Source organism: Prinia subflava, chromosome 8 (genome assembly GCF_021018805.1).
Source record: "Prinia subflava isolate CZ2003 ecotype Zambia chromosome 8, Cam_Psub_1.2, whole genome shotgun sequence".
NCBI lineage: Eukaryota > Metazoa > Chordata > Aves > Passeriformes > Cisticolidae > Prinia > Prinia subflava.
Genome location: NC_086254.1, coordinates 8158148 through 8180704, shown reverse-complemented (window position 1 = coordinate 8180704; position 22557 = coordinate 8158148). Strand labels below are relative to the sequence as shown.

The 22557-nt window shown below is 46.7% G+C and overlaps 1 protein-coding gene across 1 annotated transcript in view; it reads right to left on the bottom strand.

The window, feature by feature from the left end:
* NXN (nucleoredoxin) overlaps nucleotides 1-22557 on the bottom strand; it is a 46869-nt gene that overhangs the window by 22951 nt on the left and 1361 nt on the right. The window lies entirely within an intron of this gene.

The window sequence follows — 22557 nt, the reverse complement described above, 5'->3', positions numbered from 1 at the left end:
TGTCTTTTCAGCAATAAAAAAGAGCTGTACTGGGGTTTATTTGATTCTGCAACATACAAAACCACCATCAGTTGTTTCCTCAAGTAGCCTGGCTTGAGATGGACAGCTAACACCCCCCAAGTCACCTGGAGTTGTAGGCTTTCTGCCTTAGTCAAGCTCTGGATTTGTCTGCTTGCATTCTTGCTTTATCCTGTTGCTTTCCATGATTATTGAATTGTCCAGGAGGTGATCCCAGGGTAACTAAATCCATCCTGCTGAGATTTCATCCAGGAAAAGCACCATGGGAGCACGATCTATCTTCCCATCCACACTCCAGCCTCAGTGCTAGGAAGCAATGTATTTGGAACTGGATGAGCCACAGGAAACGCAAGCAAATCATCCACTTGTGTCCAAGTGACTTTTTCCAAGGATCTGCCATGAAGTTTGAGGCTCAGTCACCCCTTCCCCACCCCTGGGTCAGAACTGATTGAATGCAGCCACCGAGTCAAACTCCAACACACTCATCTCCTTTGGCAGCCCTGCGGTTCCGCTGCGAGCTCCAAGCTTTTCCCCTCTTTTCCCTCTCCCTCCTCTCGTTCAATTATCTTGCTTCATCTTTATTCTGTTTCCAGGAACACTTAGCAACAGGCTCTTGCAATCAGCCACCGGCAGGCAGGATCTGAGGAGGAGACTGCAGTTGCGATGACCTTTTGCTACACTCATGCAAATTTTAAAGAAAGTATGTGAACAATTTGCCTTTTAAGTATCCTCTGCTTACATTCACCGGGAGTTAATCCTCCTTCTCTCCTCAGAGGCATCAGAAACACCAGATTTTCTGATTTTACACTAATGAGAACAAAACCTGCGGCTTAATTCCGGCTTACTTTGTGGGATTTTTTTTCTGTATCTCACGCTGTGAGCAGAACCTGAACGGGTGAAAATTAACATGTGACACCTGGCCTAGACCTCAGGTCTGCTCAGACACCAAGTGCTCCTGTCAGCAAAAGCCAAGTGTGGATCCAGGACCCATCCCAGCAGCCAGACTTGTCCTGAGATGGTCAAGGAGCTGTTGCTCCTCTTGGTGAGCAGCTTTCCCTGATCACCATCAGAGACTTTCATCCCAGGACAGCCCCGGGGTACGCCAGGAGCCAAACACTGCCTCAGCCTCCCATGGAACCCCAGCTTTTGTCATCTCCATAATTAAAGCTCATCTGCCAAGGCAGCAGATAAAGGCTGGGACAGAGGTTCAGGACGCTCATTCCCATGGGACTCCTGGAGCACTCCTGCCAAATCCAGGGACTTTGGCAAGTGACATCCTCCAAAGCAACACCCCGACCACCACAGGGCTCTGGGAGGGACACGCTGGATGGAAATGGGTAAATCACAAGCCTGGGTTTGAAAAACCACAGCAACAAACTCACAGCAGCCGTTCTTACAGCCACCCCAATGGGTGCTGGCAGAGGAGAACAGGCTGCAGCCTTGATTTTCATCAGATTTCAATCAAATCCCCAAAGCTTTCCAGCACTTCCCCAGCCACTCAGTGATTTTCCCACATACACAACCAAGTTTGGAGATAACCCACAGCACACACCAGGACAGCCAGTGCAATGTGCAGGGCACAGAGGCATTACAGCATTTAAGTACTTTCTCCTTGAAACAAATACTCTGTGTTTGGAATAAAAAATCCCATTTTTCTTGCAGTGGCTAGAAGCTGAAGGGAGGGAATGGGTGAATACCAGGTACCAAGGCAGGCAGCTCACCTCCTGCTTTCTAAGTGGTGTTCATAACCAGGGAAAGAATTTGCAGGGCCCTAATCTGGGAAACAAACAAAACAAAAACCCCTCACAGATCTTTGATACTTCAGATGATCTTAACAAGTATAATCTACTTTTTTTCCCCCCTTTAAAAAATGAAAAGTCTAAATAAGCACGCCATTGATCCGATTGCTGAGAACAGCATCTGGAACATCAATCTCTGCCTGAGACTGCAGAAGCTGCAGGAGAGCTCAAAGCAGCCAAGGCTGCCCTTGAACCAGATGCCGCTCGCTCTTGCAGAAACGCCTGTGGATCTGTGTGAAAATGATTAAACAAAATTGCTCCCTCCTTTTTCAACTTCAGAACTCAAATCTGTTTTCTCTTAGAGGGCAGATGCTCATTACATATCCCACAGCACTTCAAAGGGCAGGAAAAGAAGGAAGGCGGCCACCCTGCCATGCACCAGTGCCCAGGGTCCTGCCTGACCAGCACCCACCACCTCCCCTCCCCAAAACCTTTGGCTTGGGGTACAGAGGACAGAGGGTCAAAATGTCTGTTCAAGCTTTGGTCCCCACTTAGTGACAGCATGAAAGATGCCAACCAGAGGCTGTCTGTTCCCACAGCAGCAAACAGCAGCCACGTGTTTTGTAGGGAATTCTCTTGGGGCTTCAAAAACTCCAGCTACTACAGCACCTCAGGGAGCCCCAAAACTTGGGTATTTCTCCAATATTCCTTCCCCATCAGTGCTTGAGCATTCAGAGCAAAAAATACCCAAGCAAAACTTGGGTATTTCTCCAATATTCCTTCCCCATCAGTGCTTGAGCATTCAGAGCAAAACACAAGGGACCATCAGTCCAGTCCCAGACCTGTAACTCCCATCCAGATCCAACCAGCATCTTCTTCAGATGCTCTTTAACAAAATGAGAACATCAAGAGAACATTGCAGAGGTGCCAGGGGCCTCCCAATCACCCATGAGAGGTTTGGCAGGATGTGACTTTAGGGGCTCCAAACCTCGTGCATTTAATGCCACACCTGATTCAAACCCCTGTGCTCAGAGGTGAAAGGCGAGTGAGGGATGGGAGGCCTCATTCCCAGAGCCTTCTCACTTATTTTAGTTCACAGACCTCAGAAAACTCAAGGCAATCACTCACCAGCTCGGATATTTAAGGAGGAGTGTGGGGAAGTGCGCCTGGGAAGCAGGAAACACAAAGTCAGCTTCATCCAAGATCCAAGAGAGAGGAGTCACAGCCAGGCTCTTACTTAACAGCTTCTTCCAGGCAACCCACTGCCTCATCCGTCTTAATCTTTGACCGCTGAGAGATGAAAACAATTTATCCTCATTCCCTGCTCTTACTGAGAGGTTACAAGAAATAAAACTAAACCAAAGATCAATGTTATACCCCTTCTCAGACAAACTCTGCCTGACCTGGATTTTCTCAGCATCCTTTTATCCAGAGGAGTGTTTTGGCTACAGCTTTGCAGAGGAAAGCCGTGTGAGCAGTTAAAAACCTGGCACTTTCATGTTTATACAGCCAGCTAAGCAGCACACTACAAAGGCTTTTCTTCCAAGTCTCTCCTGACAAGCCAGCATCGATAAATTACATAATCTCCCAGGAATTATGATGCACAGGGGGAAAAAACTCCAATTCCCTAGGTAAGAACCAAGGGTTTAGAAAGTGAGAACTGAAAGAAAAGTCTATACAAAAACCATCCCAAGATTAGGAGGCAACTTTTTTGTACTAAAAGGAGACAGCAAAACCAGCTGTAGGTGCAGATGCACTCCTTTCCCATGGCTACCAAGAACTCACTGGGCCCACAGCTGAAGACAGAAATACCTCCAAGGTCTCTCTTCTCCCAAATATCCCTATTTCCAGAAAAACCAATCTGAAACAAGCCCCTGTGTTTGACAAGCAGTGCAAGTGGCTACAAGCACGAGAAGAGATGAGCTTCCCAGTCTGAGGGGTGCAACTGAGCAATGAATCATAGAACAGAATCGTGGAATATCGTGAGCTGGAAGGGACCCACTAGGACCATCAAAGCTGCTGTCAGTGGGGTGCATCCAAGTACAGCCTGAGCTCCCAGGCTGTATCAGGCTTCACACACTGACTGTGTACTGAGCTGTGTTGGTTTTACATGCTGTGTGTGCAAGAGCCAGGAAAAATCCATCTTCAATGTCAAAACAAACCCTAAGGTAAACACAAAGGCAAGGCCATGTGTATTATTCAGTTAAACAGGCACATAAAGGAGAAGGCAGCCCTGGCCATGCGTTTGCTGCTGATTTTTGTTGTTTCTCAGTGAGCACACAGAAAAATGGGCCATGTTGAGCCCTGCATGAAGCAGATGCTCCCTTCTCCAAGAACAAACCTGCTGCTCCTAATAAAAACCAAGAGTTTTACAAAAGAAACCTGTATTTCACAGTTTTTGCACTGCTCTCCCCCACCAGTGAGTGAGAAAGGAGCACACCTTGGCCCCTTGCAGACACAATGCCCCAGGGCTTGCCTGGGGTTGGGCAGCTGGGATAAACACCCAAACCCAGAGAATTCCCAAACTCTGAGAAACCAAACCAGAGCCAGCTGGTCTGTAAGGCTGCAATCCTACAGAAAAGTTTTGTCTTCAAGTTATCAAGTTTATGGCATTTGCTCTGCACATTATAAATTACACACGTGGTTTTTAAGGAAGGGTTGTCTGAGGGTCCAGGTGCCCAGTCAGGCCAGGAAGCAGCCAAGGAAGAGGTCCACCTGCACAGAACCTTCCACAGGAGCTCTACCACAGCTGGATTGGGTTTTCTGTGCTTCCTCCAGGAAGGCTGAGCAGCTCCTCCCTCCGCTGGGCAGAGCTGGAGCCTGCCACATCAAACCCTGGGCACAGAATTGGCGGCACTCTGGATTACTGACAACTTCCAAAGGATGAGAAAAGCCCTTCTCGGGTAAGTCCTTGCTGCTCAGTTTGCTGAAGGGCATCAGGACAGGCTGAGCCAGCAGCTTTGCTGAACATTTCCAGACTCCGTCTGGCAGCCTGGCACCCAGCCTGCTCCTCCTTTTCCGTGCCAACAGGGACACCCGGATACGCAGGACCCGCGTCGGCTACGGCAGCTCCGAAGCCGAGGGGAAAGGATGAGTAACTTCTACAAGAAAGATGCTTCCACAGATTGTACAAAATGAATGCTTTTCAACTCTTGTGCTTGCTTAGGAAAGGAGAGATTTAAAGCCCCAAAGCCAGGCTGTTTGTAAAAATAAACAAATAAATAAGAACGAGTCCCAGATTCTGTTCCGAATCGCAGGGACTCAGCAGGTGGCAGATGGTTAAAGCCAGAAAAAGGCTATTTCAGATCTGCAAGCTGAAATATCCCCCTCCATCCCCCCTGCAGATCTACAGGAGGGCCACAGGGAAGATTTAGCACCTGCAGCTTTGGGTTGTTGCGGTTACCTTTTAGCCCATTTAAAAGAATATTACCATGTATTCCCCAAGGAAGTCCATAAATAGGAAAGGATTCTGCTCTAATCCCCTATCTACTCCATTCTGGATAATATGGCATTTGGACAAGCACTGCCAAAACACAGATTTATGGCAAAGCTGAGAGTTTGCATGGCCAACACATGCTCTAAAAACTCAAGATTCCAAGGAATAAATAAAACCTTTCCTAGGATACAGATGGCTCTTCAGTTGTGGAAGCTTCATGATACGAACCTGTTTGCAGGATTTCTGCTTCCCTCTCCTATACCAGGCAAAAGACAAGTTTATACTGATTTTCCCCAACACCAAAATCAACTGTTCTCACTGGGTGTTCTTGCTGATACCACCAGCACACAGTCACTTCCCATTTCTTTACTAATACTTTATAACATCTACCAGCTATTACCTATCCAACCAGCTTCAAACTTCTTTTCTGACAGAGACCAACATCAAAGGGAAAAGAACTAAGAAAACTGCAGACGAAGGGAACTATAAAAAGTACAGTTGATGAGTGCTACAGTTTTACTGCTTCACTGGAGACACCAGGGAGCTGTGTGTTCTTAGAAGTCCCTCAGTGAATGTGTATTAAAATAAAACAAAAAAACAAGTAACAGCAATTTTGCACACAACTCGGTGCTACTGCAACTAGATTTTGTAATGGAAATGCTGAAAAGCACCTGGAATACAGAGCCAGTGTAACACATTCATGTGGCTGTGAGAGGCAGAACTGGTGGAGGCAGAAAATTCAGCACCAAGTGCAAGCAAATCTATTTTCCCACCTGAAAAGTCAAGCCAGTGAAGACACATCCACTCCCAGAGGCAGCAGGCAGGATTGTTTCCTACTCCACACTCCCTAGGTGTGATTTTAAATTACTCACTGCTGGAGCTGTCACACAACTCCCTTGGGTGCCTGCACCACAGCCCCGTACAAAGGCACAGATGAACTGTCAGGCACAGCAGCAGGGTCAGGGAGGGGCATGCTAGGGTACAAAAAAAAAAAAAAAAAGAAAAAAAGAAAAATAGAAAAATGCAGTCATTTTTGACAAAGGGGAAGAGCTGCATCCCTGCCGAATCTCTGTGGTTGCCTACACACCCTTTGGATCCTGGCTACTTGCAAGCCAAACATAAAACCAAGGATATTTGTTCAAAACCCACAGGCGGACACTGTGATTCTATTGAAGAAAAAAATACAACTGGCATTCATTCCAAAAACTTCCCACCACTGGGACTGGGATTCAAAACCAGCACTGGGCAGCGAGGCCAAAACACACTGAGAGCAGACGCCTGCAAAAGATTCCAAGGGAAATTAGTTATGTGGGTTTTAACAAAAATAAAATGAAATCCAATGTTTACAAAGGGAAAAAAAGGCAGCTTCCCTAGGAGACAGTGCTGCAAACACCCTTTGCAGATAAGTCAAGACCTGTCTGAGGCTTCCTTGGATTCCTCTGCCACCTCCTCCATCCTCGGAGCTGGCAGGGAAGGGGCTGCCCTGTCCTCCTCCACAAGGCAGAGCCACGCCAGCTCTGAGGAGCAGTGGAAAGAGAATTCTCCATCCATCCCTCCTCTTCTGTCAGCCTCAGGGAGCTGTGGCCAGGGGAGGACGAGCTCCTGGGCTTTCACTGCTCTGCTTGTCCCGTCTCATCTCTCTCCAGGAAAAGACATGGTGGGCTAAAGCTGGACGAGCAAGTGGATTTACAGAAAGTCCCAGTTTCCCTTCTTGTGTGCTAAAGTCAGCCTAATTCTGTAAACTTCTCTTTTTCCCTTAAGTAATTTTTCTGCAGCTGAGTCACACACAGCTTCTGCCAGGAATTTTTATAATTACTGAATTAGAGCAAGGTTTTGCCTGTGCACGCCTGACAACATCTGCTGATGGAAGCGAGCTCTGCTCAAACTCTTGCACAGCCCTGCAGGAGCAGGGCTGAGCGCTGCCCTTCCTCCCAACAGCACCTCTCACGGGGCTCTCCTCACTGCTCCTCCTGCAGAGAGCTTTGCAGCTCCTCATCCACATTTTGGGTGGAAGGAAATAAACTGGAACAAAGACCAAAGGGTACTGAAGGTGGAGGAGAAACGCTGTCTGCCTCTTGGCTCTCCAAGCCTGTTGCTGGAGCATCCCTGAGGCAGCATCCACAGCTATGTGCCTCTCCATCAGCTGCATAGCTGCAAAGCCATCGTGCGTCACATCTTCCGTGGAGACAGACAACGGTACAGAGTTCCATAAAACCACGGAAGAAAACAACTCCCTCCACCTCCTTCTTCAATGCACACAAGGAGTTATTCTGTAACAAGGCTCCGACACACAACGCTGGTCCAGACTGAAGATCAAACACAAGCCACGTTCAGATAAGCCAAAAGCAGACATCTGGCATTTGCAGCCTAAACTACACACTTCCTGCATGATCCAAAAACCTCCCACTTTATGCTACAGGTCACAAATGTAAAGGAATTACCATCTTTAGGACTGAGCTGTTCAGCCTCCTCCTTGATTCTGTTCGCTGGAGAGTGATGCCTGTAGCCTCGTGCTTCGCTGTAATTTATCCCACACTGCACCCGAAGGGCTGAATTAAGAAAACAGGACAGTTGCCAAGCCCTGAAAAGCGAGGATGTGCTGGAAATATGCTGTATCTGTAGCTTTAATCCAGTCCACTTGCAGGGGTCTTTACAGCATGGCCACATACCATGTGTGCTCACAGTCCTGACGCAGTTAGAACCAAGAATAGATGCTCAACTAGAGAGGAATTACTCAGTTCTGGGTTTCGGGCTGGTTGTGCATTCACAGCACTCAGCTTTCTTCACTTCACACTTTTCATGTGCTGCTCCAAGGCAAAAATGAAGGCGTCTTGCCACTGCAGACTGGGATTCTTCTCAAAGGATTCTGAATTTATTTTCATAAAATCCTAGAGAACTACGTTCACAACACCTCGGGTTTAGAGACGAAGAAAAGAGTTACAGAGAAGCCCTGGGCATCCAGTTCCAGAATCAGCCTCCAGCTCCCTTTTAAAAAAATAAATAGCACGGAGCAGCATTTTAAATGTTTGACGTACAACTTCCCATGAGATCATCTGCAGCAGGAGCGCTCGGCACTTCTGCAACTCAACCCTCACCCTGGGGACCTGGGAAATCAAGTCCCTCGTTGTGCATGAAAAGCAATTTACCCAGCACCATCCCTGAGCCCTGCAGCAGCAGCAGAGCAGGAATTCCAGCACTTTACTCTCTCTTTTAGCCTCCAAGGTCCTTCACATGGAACCCCGTCCTTCACTGGGCTGCCTCAGTTGCCCTCCAGGAGCAGCAAGGGCAGGGGTGCCATGGAAAAAACCCATACGTGATCCCATAATTAGAAACGGCATCGTAACGTATACAGGGGGATGAATTAAGGTTGCAGAGGAATACTGTAAATTGGATGCACATTTCTTGTTCCATTTTACTGCCTTTTTTTTTTTTTTGCCCTCTCCCTTATTGGGCTTTGGCTGCGTTTCAGGTTAAGCTCCTAATAAGGGTTGGAGTTGGATGAGATTTTTTCAGCCCATCAGATTGCAGCCTTCCAAGCCATTGAAATGAGATTCGAGCTGAACTTGAATTTTCAATAGTTTGGCCTAAAGGCGAGGGTGTTAACAACAGACCTGCCAACACCTCCTCCATGCAAAATGTCTGAAAACATGTCTACACATCAAATGCTGCTCAGGCTCTGCTAGACAAAAGCCACAAAGCCAACATCCCAAATCCACTGCTGACTTGCTTGGCTGGTTCTCCTGCCAGTGAAGCTTATACAACTTCTCTGAAAATCTACTGAACCTCTGTATTCTCTCTAGGAAAAGGGGTTTTCCCCCAAAACCCCTGTTGTGGTTTTATTATGGTAAGTCAAGGTGGGGCTAAGGAGACATCAGGTAAATCAGGTGGACACATAGGAGGCACACACACACCAGTTCACCCAACACAATCTACCTAAATGATACATCCCCAAAATTAAAGATACTCCAACAACATGCACAGGCTTCAGTCAAGACCTCTACCAGTACTGTGAACTTATTTTTAAATGCTCAAGTCTATTTTCTTGAGGACATAAATGTTTCAGCTTCCATGCCACCAAAATTATTTCCATTTCACATTTCCAGTGGACTGATGAACATCCATGGCTACTTTGGTCAGTGCTCCAAGGAGCAAAGCAGTGAAGGGAAGGTGCTCCTCTCCTTCGATGTGAAAGGATAAGACAAAAGAAATTATGGTTTCTTGAACTGCATCCAAGGGAACGTATGCCCTGCTGGAGTGCCTGGCAGGGCACCAACAGCAATGGAAATTTCAGCTTTCAAAGAAATAATACTAAAGAAGGGGGTGGGAATATCATGTAGGAGCTGAGGTGACACTAATCCCATGGACTGTTTTACAAACTGCCACTTCTCTCCACTGAAATTAAATCCTCTGCAGAAAAATCATCTGGCTCCAACATCTTTTGCTAAGTAGAGCATAAACAGAATGAAGAAGAGCTCCTAACTGAGCAGAAAAGGGGCTCAGATGGGCTGCTAAAGGCAGGAGAGTGGAGGGACAGCAATCAGACCACTGGGAGTTTGCATTTTTCTTTGGATGGTCACTGCAGGATCTTTGAACCCCACCAAGCCAATAAAGCTCTTCCAACACAGCGGGGACCCTCTGCTCGCTGTGAGGGGAAGGACAGCAGGGTGGGAGGAGAGCACAGCACCTCCCACACAAAGGACTGGACTTGATTATCAACTTATTTTCTTTAGTAACATTTAGCTAAGCAAGCGGGGAAGAACCCCGTGGTGTCCTTTAGTGGCTCTTTCCAGGGAAGCTGGAATGAGGCTGTTCATTCACCCGAGGAGCTGAACAGGCTCGGCACGGCAGCAGGAGCTGCTCACACCAATATCCATTTCTCTGTCGGGAGCTGCTTTCACCAGCACAAACAAGAAACACTGAAAATGTGTGAGTAAATGGCACTTTGAAATCAGAAGGTGTCTGGCAGCTCTGTGTCAGTGTGATGTACCCTCCAGGGCAATTACACACCGGTTCACATAGCTTGAAGCTCTGAACAAAGCAAATGCTGTGAGTAATGGTGGAGAAAAAAAACACAAAATGGCATGAAAAGTGTTTGCCCAAGCTCATATCAGGCAGGACTTATCTATCCCTGTGACACAATGTCCAATCTGCTCAGCTACAGAAGAAGTTTAATTTCTTTTTTACAAGGTTCATGATCTCAGCATCGCTCTGGCCATGAACCCACTGCATCAACGCTGTGCAAGGATGACTGGAATTATTTAACAGCTGAAGGAAAACACAGGTACAGCTTGTTTGCTCCTCATTTTAATGTCACTAAGCAGCTGTGGGTGGACACAGGCAAAGCACTGACTAGTGCAGGAGCAGCTCAGGGCCAGGCACATTCTCACTGACTCAGAGGGTCAGAGCCAATATCTACATAGATCCTGACTCCCTTAAATTCACCAAAGCCCCCCCAGGGTCAGCCTGTGCTTCTGCACAAGGCAGGTTTGTCCTCAGGGCAGCAAATGCCATGTGACAAGCACACACAGAGCAGCAGAGAGAAGAAAAAATCTGTAGCTGTGCTAATTGCTGGAGTAATTACAAAGTAAAATACCAAACTAAATACCACAAGTCTGAGAATGAGCAAAGAACCCTTTTCCTTTCTGGGAGCTGCCTCTCACAAATGACTTTCCCCACCAAAAACCACCTCCATGGGCCCAGACAGGCGTTTGAGCAGATGACTAAAAAATGTCAGGTATTTCTCTTTTCAATAGATTTTTCTCCAGACAGGATGAAAAGCCCTTTCTCCTGAGCAATTGAGTTTTCCCCACAACAGACACGAGCTGGCATGTTCTGAGCATTTGCTATTTCAATCCCAATTAAGTAAAATAGTAATTGCTGCACCTAAGGGGTTCTCAGCTCCCTAAGCGGAAACACTTTATACATACACAGATTTTCCTAAGCTTTACTACTGCCTACTTAAGACATAGATTGAGTGATGAATCACAACTTCAAATTCTTTATTACTAAGCCTGGCAATCAACACTGCCACTTTCTGGCAAAGAAACCCTAAAAGCCTTCACCTGTGATGTCATCTGCTCACAGATTTATGTTCCATGGGGCGCTCCTGTGACTCCTTCACTGAGGAGGCAGCTGGGGAACAGGATTTGTTCTGGATAATCCCTGCTCCAGCTCTCAGGAGGGGAGGAAACAGATGAAGATGAACTCCACCAGAGATGGCAGCCACCACTTTGAGGGAATTTATTATGCCCCAGCCACCTGCCAGGTGTAAATCCCATTTCTAGTTTCAAGCCTGGAGAAGGCAGAGCCATGAAGACAGAAGGGAGGTGAGGGAAGTCTGCACTTCCCTTTCCAGATCCCAAACCTGTGTGTCCTCAGGGGAGGAGGCATCAAGCCTGGCCTGTCACTGTGGGGGAGGCACAGCCCTCATGGTGGGGAGGTAACACACAGCCCTACAAAACCAACTGCAGGGTAAGGACCATCTCCTTCAAATGCAGCTCTCTGAACAGAGCCCAGCACAACAGACCTGAGCTGCCAGCAGGGCTGTAAACTCTGCCTGGGGTTATTATTTTCATAATTAGAGGGATGGCCACGGACAGAGGTGGTATTTGGTGGCCTCTTAACCTAGAGACTTACTGGGGTTTATGCAGATGACTCCACTGTTTCAGCAGCAAAGCCTGCAGCAAATCCTCGTGGGGACAAACATCAAACCAGGATCTGGATGTGGCTCAACACAAGGCCACTGCTCGGTCAGCCTGAGCCAAAGAACAACACAAAACACACAGGGCTCAGAGGGAGTTTAATTTTTAAAATTGACTAAACCCTGCAATTCAAATCTGGGCTGTCTGAAGCAAAGGGACTTTTCAGGTGAGGCACCACTCCTTGCTCTAGCCCAGACCTCATACCTCTCTCCCTCCACCCATCCCTCCATCCATCTGCTTCTCTCACACCCACCATTCCTCTCCAAAACATCTCGTCCCAACCTAGGAGGCTCTTCCCAAGCTACCACATTCCCATCTTTCCACCTGAAGACCCACTGGTCCCACACAGCAGCAGGGACATGCCTGCAGGGAAGGGCAGGGACAGCCACCTGCTCTTCTGCTTCTGGTTTGAAAACTGCCTCTCTAGGCAAAAACTCATCCTGGGAGCCACCAGGATCTATTTTGTGCACCACCTAAGAGATAAACACCAGTCGAGGTCCTGGATGCTCCTGCCACACACAGTGATTAAACCATCAGTCGGGACACAGGGAATTAACGCAGGCAGAGAGGGACAAAGGAATGAAATAGCTTCACTTGAATCCTCACAGCTTAACAAAAGCAAAACAGGGTCAGACCTACTGAGGAAAAAAGCAAAAGATAGAAGAAATCTCATTTAACAGTTGCTTTTCCCAGAGAGAAAAGCAGAAAAGCGAGTATGCAGCAAACGAGGATCAGGCTGGGATGAAGACAGGCACGGAGGGCAGTGCTGTGCCACAGGCAGGAGCACACACAGGACACTTCGTTTTTGATCAGCAAGAAAACACTGTAACAGAGGTGATCTGCAGCTCTCTGAAGACAAGGAGGAGGCCAAATCCCTGGAACAGCAGCCCATAGCATTTCCCTTTCCTTTAAGAAAGAAAGGAGTGGAAGCTGTGCCATACGTTAGCACTTAAGTAGTCCCTTAGCCTCAGTTTCTCACCATCTGCACTACTCTCTGAAACTCCCCTACTCATTTAATTTATTGCTGTGTGTCTCCGCCAAAATCAAAGGCCGAAATATCAGCAATCTTGGTGGGAGGCATCCAGCTGCTCCAGCTCACTGTAGGAACAAACCCTATTTGTGCAAAGTTGCATTGAGAAAACCAGGCAGCAAATCTCCCTAGGAACAACTTCCCGTGCTTTCAGATTAGCAGATCAAGCTGCAGGCATTAAGACCTTTCCCTGTCTCTATCTGTGAAATCCAGCACTGTAGGACACAAAAATGGGTCTTTTCTAACCCTGGAACGAAGCGATTTGGGAAGCACACGGCACAGCAGCAGCAGGGGGCAATGGCTGAGGGAAGCAGAGCACAATCTCAGGGTCATGTTCATCAGCTGTGTGAGATGAGGCTTTTCCCTTTTCCTGGGAGTGCTGGGACCTGGAAATTGTGTCTGTGGCAGCAGCACAGCCCCACTCTGGTCACTCATCCAGCCCCCTCACACCTCTGCTTCTCTGTCCATGGGGTGAAGCCAGCAGGATTTCCCTAAGCATGCAGCTATTTGCAAATTTCCAAGCAGAGATTACAGGGAAGAGCTCATTAGAAGCAGCCTGTAATGTAACACACACAGGCACCTCTGTTCTATTGCCACAAACCTGAATCAAAAAGGGAGCATCCTAAAAAATCAGCTCACAGAGTCATCAGCCTCTCAGAAGCAAATAAGCACAGCTCCCTGGCCCTCTTAAAACACCAGATATCAGCTGATAAAAGAGGAGCAATCCTGCAAGCCAAACACCCAGGCAGTACTTGCAAGGCAGGATTTGTAGCCTGGTGCCCTTTGATTTGCTCTGAGAGTGACAGAACTGTAGTCAGAAAAACATGAAGGGGAAGAATATTTCTAATGTTCTGGTGACCTGTACAATGCTGAAAATCCCACCAGACACAAGAGTCTGCACAAGGACCAGGGTGCTGCTGCTGCTCAGACACTTGGAAGGGCAGACACAGGGACAGAGCTCCTCAGTGGGGTGGGGACACCCAGACCCCCAACAGCGCTTGGACTCACTTGGCTCTCAGGGGCTGAAACAATCACACAAAGGAAGTTTCATCTGCTTCACAGATCTGACACCAGATCTGGAAATTGTCATCTCCTTCCCACGCCATCACACAGCTTGGTTCATTTGAAACCTGGCTCAGTTCAGCTTGTCTTATTCCTGCACACAACAGCAGCAGCCAAGCAAAGAGTGGACAAGCTGGGACCCCCAGCGAGGGCCAGGCAAGTAGAGGCTGAACTGGAAACACAAGGGCACAGCCCACAACCAAAACACTCCACACACATCTCCAGCCCAGCATGCAAACCTTTCAACCAGCAGCAAGCATGAGGGGATGGAGCCGAGATCCCTGGCAACACTGCTAAAATCCCTGTGTTTCTCCTTTATTTTGGGAGAGGCAGAATAATCCTTTTGAACTACCCAAGTGGGGGAGAACCAACATCTGTTCAGATTCAACAGCTTGGGTCTCGCTGCTTCAGCTCCAACTCCTTCCCGGCGGCTGGGGAAGGTCTCTAGCTTTTATTCAGAGGCACTGCCCTCACGCAGGGCCTTTCAGCAGAGGCTCGCAGAGCACCTCACAGACATTTAATTAAATCCTACTGCCCGCCCCGGTGAGGAAGGGATTACAAACAGGCCCCCGGCTCCAGCAGCAGCTCAGCAGCACAAGCATCTCTTTCTCTGGTACGGCCGAGGCAGTTGCAGGAGTACAGCAGTCCCAGCTCCACCGAGCTCTAAATACACATCAAACAGTCCAGAGACTTTGAAGAGCCAGCAGAGCAGAGCAGAGCGACCAGGAGCATCCTCTGATGGGATGGGTAGGGGCCCCTACCCCAAGGAGATGGGTTTAGAGACAACAAATCCGTGTTTTGCTACCCCTCTGCAAATTAAACTATATATTTCCAAAGTATGGCATTCCTGATGACCAATTCATCCACCCAACAGCCCTGGGAGCTTCATAAAATGGAAAAAACTATTTTCCTTTCTTTTTTTTTCCCCCACGCTCACCTATGGAGTAAGACTTTTGCTGGCTGAATTACATCTATTTAAACAAAACTAAGTTCAGACATCTGCCTTTGCACAGTGTCAGCTGCGAGAAATGAGCTAACATCCAGATGCAGTGGCATGTCAGGATTAGCCCAGGCTGGGGCAGGAATGCTTCCATGTATGGAAAAATATTGGAGCAGTGAAACCATAAGCTTGGAGCTGAGTGAAGTGAGAGGCCCTGTCAATGAAGTTGCAGGCTCAGGTTTAGAGGATTTAGCAGCTCAGATCCACCATAAGATCCTCAGTGTGTATTACAATAAATTTCACACTTTTTCCAGAAGGGACTCCTGCAGCAATGCTGAGAGTTATGAGAGTGAGATCCTACATCCCTCTCTTTGCTCTGGAAGCCAGGCTGGAACTGCTGGGTCCCATTAACACTCCCCACGCCAGGCACAGGCTCGGGCACTGGTGGAGATGTTTGGCTACTCCAAGGCTGCTGCTCGCCCATCCCTGGGCTGTTCCTTCTGCCCAGCTGGATTTATCAAAGCCAGCCAGAGCTGGAACCGAGGATGAAGCAGTGGCAGTTCAAAAGCAAATGCTGAGCTGGAGCAGCTTGGCTGGGGAAGCAGTGCCCAGTTCTGCCATCATCGTGGCAAGGGCAGTGACTGTCAGGGCATGCAGAGAGAGCCTGAGCAGTGTTTCCTTCAGCTTGACACAAACCAAACGGGCTCATTTGTCAGCATCCTGAGCTAACACTAATGAAGTCATAGCTATGACTTCATCTCTCCAGTGGGAATCTCTTGGGAACGAGGGAGAACTAGAATTTCTCTCTCCGGCTGCTCATGCAGTTGCAATTTGTTTCAGTCGCCTTATACTCTCTTCTGCAAACGTTACTTAATTCTCACACAGATTTTAAAATCCTTGCCCTGAAATGTAAAATAATGTTCCCTTTTCAACTGTCAAAGCCCAGCGTTGCTGAGATCTCTCCTGGTGGGATCTGACCCTTTGTGCCAGCTGCCACCCACTCCCTGGGGTCTCAGCACACAGCTATTTTTCATACCTCAAACATGTAACTAAAATCTGGTTACTCTTGCCAAATTCATTTTAAACAGGGACTTTTGCACCTTTTCTCCATTAAAATATTTTAAAGTCAGGCTGGATTTAGCCACAGTTGCAAAGACAGACAAAACGTTGCTGGAGGACCCTGGAGCTTCTTTTCTTGGCTGGACAGGACAGATTCCAATGCTGCAAAAACCACGCAGCAATGAATGTCTCACACCACTCTGCTGCCACAGCGCCTTGTCTGCCTGGAGATAAATCCAAGAATTGTCCCAGGGTATCCCTGCTGCCTCCCTCATCACAAACCTTCAGCTGTGGGGTTTGCTCCCCTCCCGTGCACCATTCCTGGTGTCCACAGCTATCACTAGGAACGCATCCTTTAGGAACCAGATGGTTTGTGGTGTTTGGGCTCTCCCCACACAGGCAGGGACCCTGCACCCTCACACTGCCCTCCCTGTGCCTCGTTGAGGGCTCCCATCCCTTTGTTTTTAGGCCAGAGGGGCTTGCTGAGCTCCAGAGTGGGTTTGATCAGACTGCAGCTGCTCAGCTGCCGCCCTGATGCAACTGAGCAGTCACTCACTCACCCTAAACAAAGGCTGCAAATTCTTTACATATTAATTGTTGGTTGCAATTGTTCACAGTGCTGAAAGACAGACGTGACACTATGCAGACAACATTCCTACATCTTTTTAGTTCCACCCTGCCATTAGTTGTGTGTACTCTCTGCCAAATCAATAAGACACTGCATTTTCCTTGGAAAACTGAGATGAAAACGTGATCGGCTATGAGACAAGGCACTCATGTCGTAATCTGAAATACTCACATAATTCACTTTCCCACGAGAGAATTTACAGGTCTATCTGCTTACTTGTCAACTCATCCCACTCAGTTTCTCCATTGACCTTGTCTTTAATTTACAACTTACAGATTTAATTCTGATTGTGGTTTTTTGCCTACAGAGCATCAGCTGAGAAGCAGCAGTTCCAGCCAGCACAAAGGAAACTGCTCTGTGGAGGGACATCAAGGCAGTGCTGGAGAAAACCCTCTCCCCACAACACCCCCAAGTCCTCCATCTGGGCTCCCACCTCAAGAACAGAGAGGAATTAATGTGCTCAAAGCCCGAGCTGTAATGAATCCAAGCACCCTCCCCAGGCTGGCAGTGCTCCCTCCTCCCCAGCCGTTATTATCTGGAGATGGCACAAAGTGATCTGTCTACAAAAACATTTCAAACCTATCGTGCATTACGCTGTGATGTGCCATGGAACCAGTTTAGAGAGCACACGCAGCTATAAAGTCGTGATTATTCAGTATTCAACCCAGCCTGAAAGCTCAGGAGTCAGCTTGTTATTTGCTGAAAGCGGGGGGCCTGAAATTATCCGTGAATAGTTCAAAGCTGCAGTTAATTCAACATCTCGACTTTCAAAAGCATAAAAATCACAGATTCCTGGAGCGTGTAAGCTTTTCAAAAATTACAAACTACTAACTGTCAAATCAAAGCAGCAAATAGAAATCCACATGGCTGATAAGACAAATAGTTGCATTTTAAAGAGTAATTAAATATCACTTTGGAATATTTTGCTTGGAACTTGTTTCTCTGATAAAAAAAATGGGGAGGGGAAGGAGGAGGAAGCAATCCACACACACCAATGAGCTTCTCATCAAACAAATGCTCTGGCAAATGCTGCTCAAATTTGTTTTGCTGAATTCAGAGTTCAGTCTGCTGTACCACAGCCTCGTATGTCCTCTTAGTTTCCCTAGATCCCTACATTTCACATCAAACTCTAGCAATAAGGAGGAGGCAATCACTATGATGAATGTGGATTGCTGGGGAGGAGGGTTGGGACAAGAATTCCCGTGGTGTGGTCACCAAAAACTGCAATATTTTCTGATTTGACTTAGATTAAAACCATGCCCCAACTTCCATGCTGGGAGCTTGGCTGAAAAAAACAGGAATGCAAAACAGAGAGCTCTACCCAGATGCAATTCAGAAGTGAAACCTTACCCCAGTCCCACACACTCACCCCACTAAGTGCTGCTTTCAAACACTAAAAGATTGTCCATGAGAAAGGATCAAAAAACTCCAAACCATCCTGGACTCTTTCAAAACCTGAACCTGCCAGCAATGTCACCACAAATATCACCACAAATATCACCCAAACTTTCTGGTACTAGGCAATACCTGTGGGCAACAATACAAAATAACTGAGTACTGAACAAGGAGACAGCTACTGCATTTCAAACTGAAATGTTATTGAAGCACTTGAAGAAGCCACCATCCAAAGGCCACACAAACCTGATGTCAGTTTTTGGGATGTGTACAGAGCCCTGTTCAAGAACCAATCCTGTGATCCTGTGATCCTGCTTGTCCCCACCCTGGAGCCAGGAGGATTTGATAATGGAAAGATGCCCAAGGACTTTCAGAGCAGGTCCTAAAACGTGGGTAATTACCCACTGAAGGATGTAATAAACACCACAGCAGACTACACGTCAGCAAGACTTTTAAAATACTAATTTTCCCCCAGGGAAAGCGCTCAGGCAGGCAACAGTTTGGATATGGGGCAAAATCCAACCTCCACAGACGTCAGTGGTGTTTTTGCAGCTCTTGCAGGACCAGGACACAGTCCCCAGACTTGCAGCCTACTGACGCTTATGGGGATTTCACAGAAGGATTAGGGTCTTGGCATGAGAGAGGACTGCTAATTGTATGGAGGGTGACTGCAAAGCTGTGTAAAATACACACAGAAATAATCTGGAAAAAAGGCATCAACAACAAGAAGAAGAAGTCAAAATGTTTTGGCTTCGATGTCATCTGCACAATGTGGAAATACTGAATAGCTTATTCCTCAGTCATAATTGGAGTTCACTGTTGAACGTCTCAAAAATCACAGGGAAAAACGCTCCATTGTTCTGCACTTTCTTTTGTAAAGCTGTTACGTGTTCAGCCTCTAAAGAATGCATTTTTGGAGAAGAACTACGCACTGATTACTTTACAAAGTAAAGTTCCTTTGCTCGGTCCTGCAACCTGAGAGTAACGAATGAAATTGTCAACCGTGCATTTTTAAACGAACGTTTTCATTTCAACATCTGGATTAAGATGCCACAATGAAAAACAGCACACAGGCTTCCCTCTGCTCCCTTCATACATCTCCCATTCTTACATTTCAGAACCAACAAAGTTTCAAAGCAAACAAAGAATCAGTTGGTGCTGCTAATGCCTTGCTTCTTACTCAATAGCCTGATGTCATGAAAAGACCATATTTTTCAAATCTGCAGCTCCATAAGCTGAAGATTTCATATACATTCCCACCCCAGAAATATGAAGTCAGGAATACAGCTGAAAGTAATTACTTAGATATTTTTATATGATGAAATTCAAAAGCTGCTTCAAGTGATTTACAAAATCTTCTGTAAGACAAATCCCACATCTGTGCTGACCACTTGCCTCCCAGATCTCAGCAGATGGCAGTTTCAAACAGAAAAGTTCAGAGTCCCTGAAAATCAGGGTTTACCTTAAGCTGTAATCAAGGGTTTGAAGATTTTTCCTACACAAAAAAAAAATGTGGACAGTCCAATTTAATGACATTTCTATCTTCTCTCCACCACTTCTTGTATAAAGTCTACCTACAAAATTAGTACCTGGTGTCTTATTGGGAGAGGCTCCCATGGCAGATGATCTTTTCAGATAAAGGGAAAACACTCTGTCCCAACCAAAGGGAATTTACCAGCGTGAGCAAAGGGAGATCCTCCAAATTGTTTTCAGATACTTGACTGAATAATCACAGAAAAACAACCAACATGTTTTGCATTTATTTAAATCCAGAACAGAAGCATCTCAGCCTTCCCAAGAAGAATCTGTACAACACTCAACCAGATGCATAAACACAGCAGAAAAACACAACACACAAAAGAGGCAAAGCACAGCCCCAACGCCACTGCGGCACTGTGTGGATGCACCAAGGAAGCGTTGGGAGAGAATTCAAGATTAAAAAGAAGAAGGAATGAGGAAGACAACTGGGCCAAGAAAGCAACAAGTAAAAACAAAAGCAAAGGCAAATAAACAACAGCGAAAGATAAACTGCTGCTCTCTCAGTGTAGAGCTTTTTCTCCTCCAGCACCCAACTCTACTTGCTCCCACTCCTATGTGGAACTATGTGAGAGGATCTACTCAATGGAGAATATGGTTTATAATTTTTTAGCAGAGAGGCCAAGATGTCCCACAGCAGGACAGCACTCCTCCAACAGCCTGTGTGCCATAAGGCCTTGAAAAGCCCCCAAATTCACCCCAAGTGCAGGCAGACTCTGAGGCAGGGATGGTGTGGAGCTCACCAGGAGAAGTCTGGGATCCTTCCAACAGCAGGAAGGGAGATACCTCACTGTGGGTGCTGGGGGACATCAGGGCATGTGGGCAGATGGGGGCTGAATCAAAGGAATTAAAGCTGTTATTAAATCAACCCTCCAGAACTCGAGCAGATGTCTGTGCAAACAGACAACAACGAGGTGATGTTAAACCAAAATCACAACTGAAACAAAGACACAGAGCAACCTCTTCTCCCCATTGCTCTGCTCACCCATGCCAGGCACTATCAGAAAACAAATCTATCACCAAAAGCTACCTTGGCTGCCCAAACCCGGGGCTGAACAACTCAACTGAGGGACGTGCACCACGAGTTAAAGGCTTTCCAATCCCATTTGGCGTGTTCTGGTTTTACCCTTGAAAAAAACCCACCCAATAATGGGTCTGGCTGCGGCTCAGACGGAGGCATAATGCCATCCTCCTCATTAATCAAAGGCTTTCCCCACGGCCAGATGTTTGCTGACTTGTACTGCTTTCTTTTATTACTGGTTTGGAGGCAGAAATTGCTGCGTGCTGAAGTTACTCCAATTGAACTGGTTGTCCCTGGTAACTGCACCCCGGCATTATTGAGTTACCGAGGCATGCAATGAAGAGTGGCTGTTTGCTTTGACAATTCCATCCACTTCCCCCAATAACCATCAGAGTAAGATGCTAATTTACTTTTAGGACTGTGGGAATTTTACTGCAAACCCAGAAAGGAGCCTGGGTTTTAAGATCTGTCAATGCCTGGTGCCCAGGGTTTGGAAGAAGGAGAGATGTAGAAAAATGCAGAGTACACCAGAGAAGGACAATGATAGGCAGACCTTAAAAGTCGTGTTTTTCAATAACACTGAGCAACAAAAGTGATGTTTTTATATAGGATAGGAAGACATCATCTTTCCACAAAGCTTTCATGGCCTCAGTAGATAAAGTAACCAACCTACAATGGGAAGAGTTGGCCAGAAAGGACTTCTGGAGGTCTTTGAGCCTGAGCATCACCCACATTCAATGCTGCTGGGCAGATCTGCTCCCAAACAAGCTCTTTAATCTGCATGGATGGGGAGCTGAGAGCTCAGGGACAGAGCTCTCAGTGTTCCCACCTCTCTTGCTGTCTCTACCCTGCATCTATAATGTCCCTTTCTTCCCATAAATCTACATAATTCGCTGGGGTTTAGGAGTATCCCTTAGTGCAAAGGAACCATAACTCAAAAGCACTGCCTACATTCCTCTAATGCTTTTGTTTTAAAACAAATTAAGCCCGTGAGGTACTGAACATATGCTCGACATCCCCAGCTCTCGCTGGCATGTTTTTGAAAAATAGAAAGTTTGTGCTTTTCTGGGGAGTCAGGTCATTAACCCGACTATTTAAAAAATCAGCCTATTACACAAGGAAACTTCTAACTGCCTGAGCTACAGGTTATAAATCTCCTGTTTAGAAATCTGATATCCTGACATAATTGCCCTTACAACTTACAAATAGGTTCTCTGTTATCCGTAGATTAAGCTTCCTCCAAAGCCACATCACATCTGCTTAGTTTTGAAAATATACAGCATGAGCTTCAATTACTTTACACTCCACACAAAAATAATCCTGAATTTAACTCAGGGCTTCTTGGAATAAGAGTTTAAGACCCCATAATCTTTTTATTTCATGTTTTCGTGCAATCTAATAGATGGAAGCATTGGCCAGCATGTAAAATTAATGCCACCTTCCACTTCTACGATTTCCCAACCATTTAACTACATTGCAGTGGAATTTTTAAAGCAAATATGGCAAGCAGAAGTCCCACCATCTAAATAATCTGAAATGTTCTGTAGGGAAATGGTCAGCTACTAATTGGAACCACAGTGTTTTTACATCCCTGTAGGAAGAGGGTTTGGTTTAAAAGAAACCTGAGTTAAATTGTAGTTTCTCTGAAGGATGAAGCTTCTGTTGCAGCTCCCCTGGTTAATGGAACTGCTCAGATCCCGAGCACTTGGGTGAGCTCCCAGTTAGAAGTGTCTGGACTTCAAAGGGGCAAACTGGGGGCCTTGGGCAGCATTATCATCCAGGTGCACAGCATTAAATACGTGAGGGGTTTTGCAGAACTGCGGGCTTAGTGACAAAAAACGGTAGCAAACGAGCGGAAAAAAAAAGACAAATCCGTGTTTCAAAGCTACATCTCTTCTCAGCAGCAGAGACATCACACGGCGCTGCCAGACAACAGCCAACTTTTCCTTAAACAATTCCTTTACCTAAGGAACAGAACAGGGCTCAGAGACA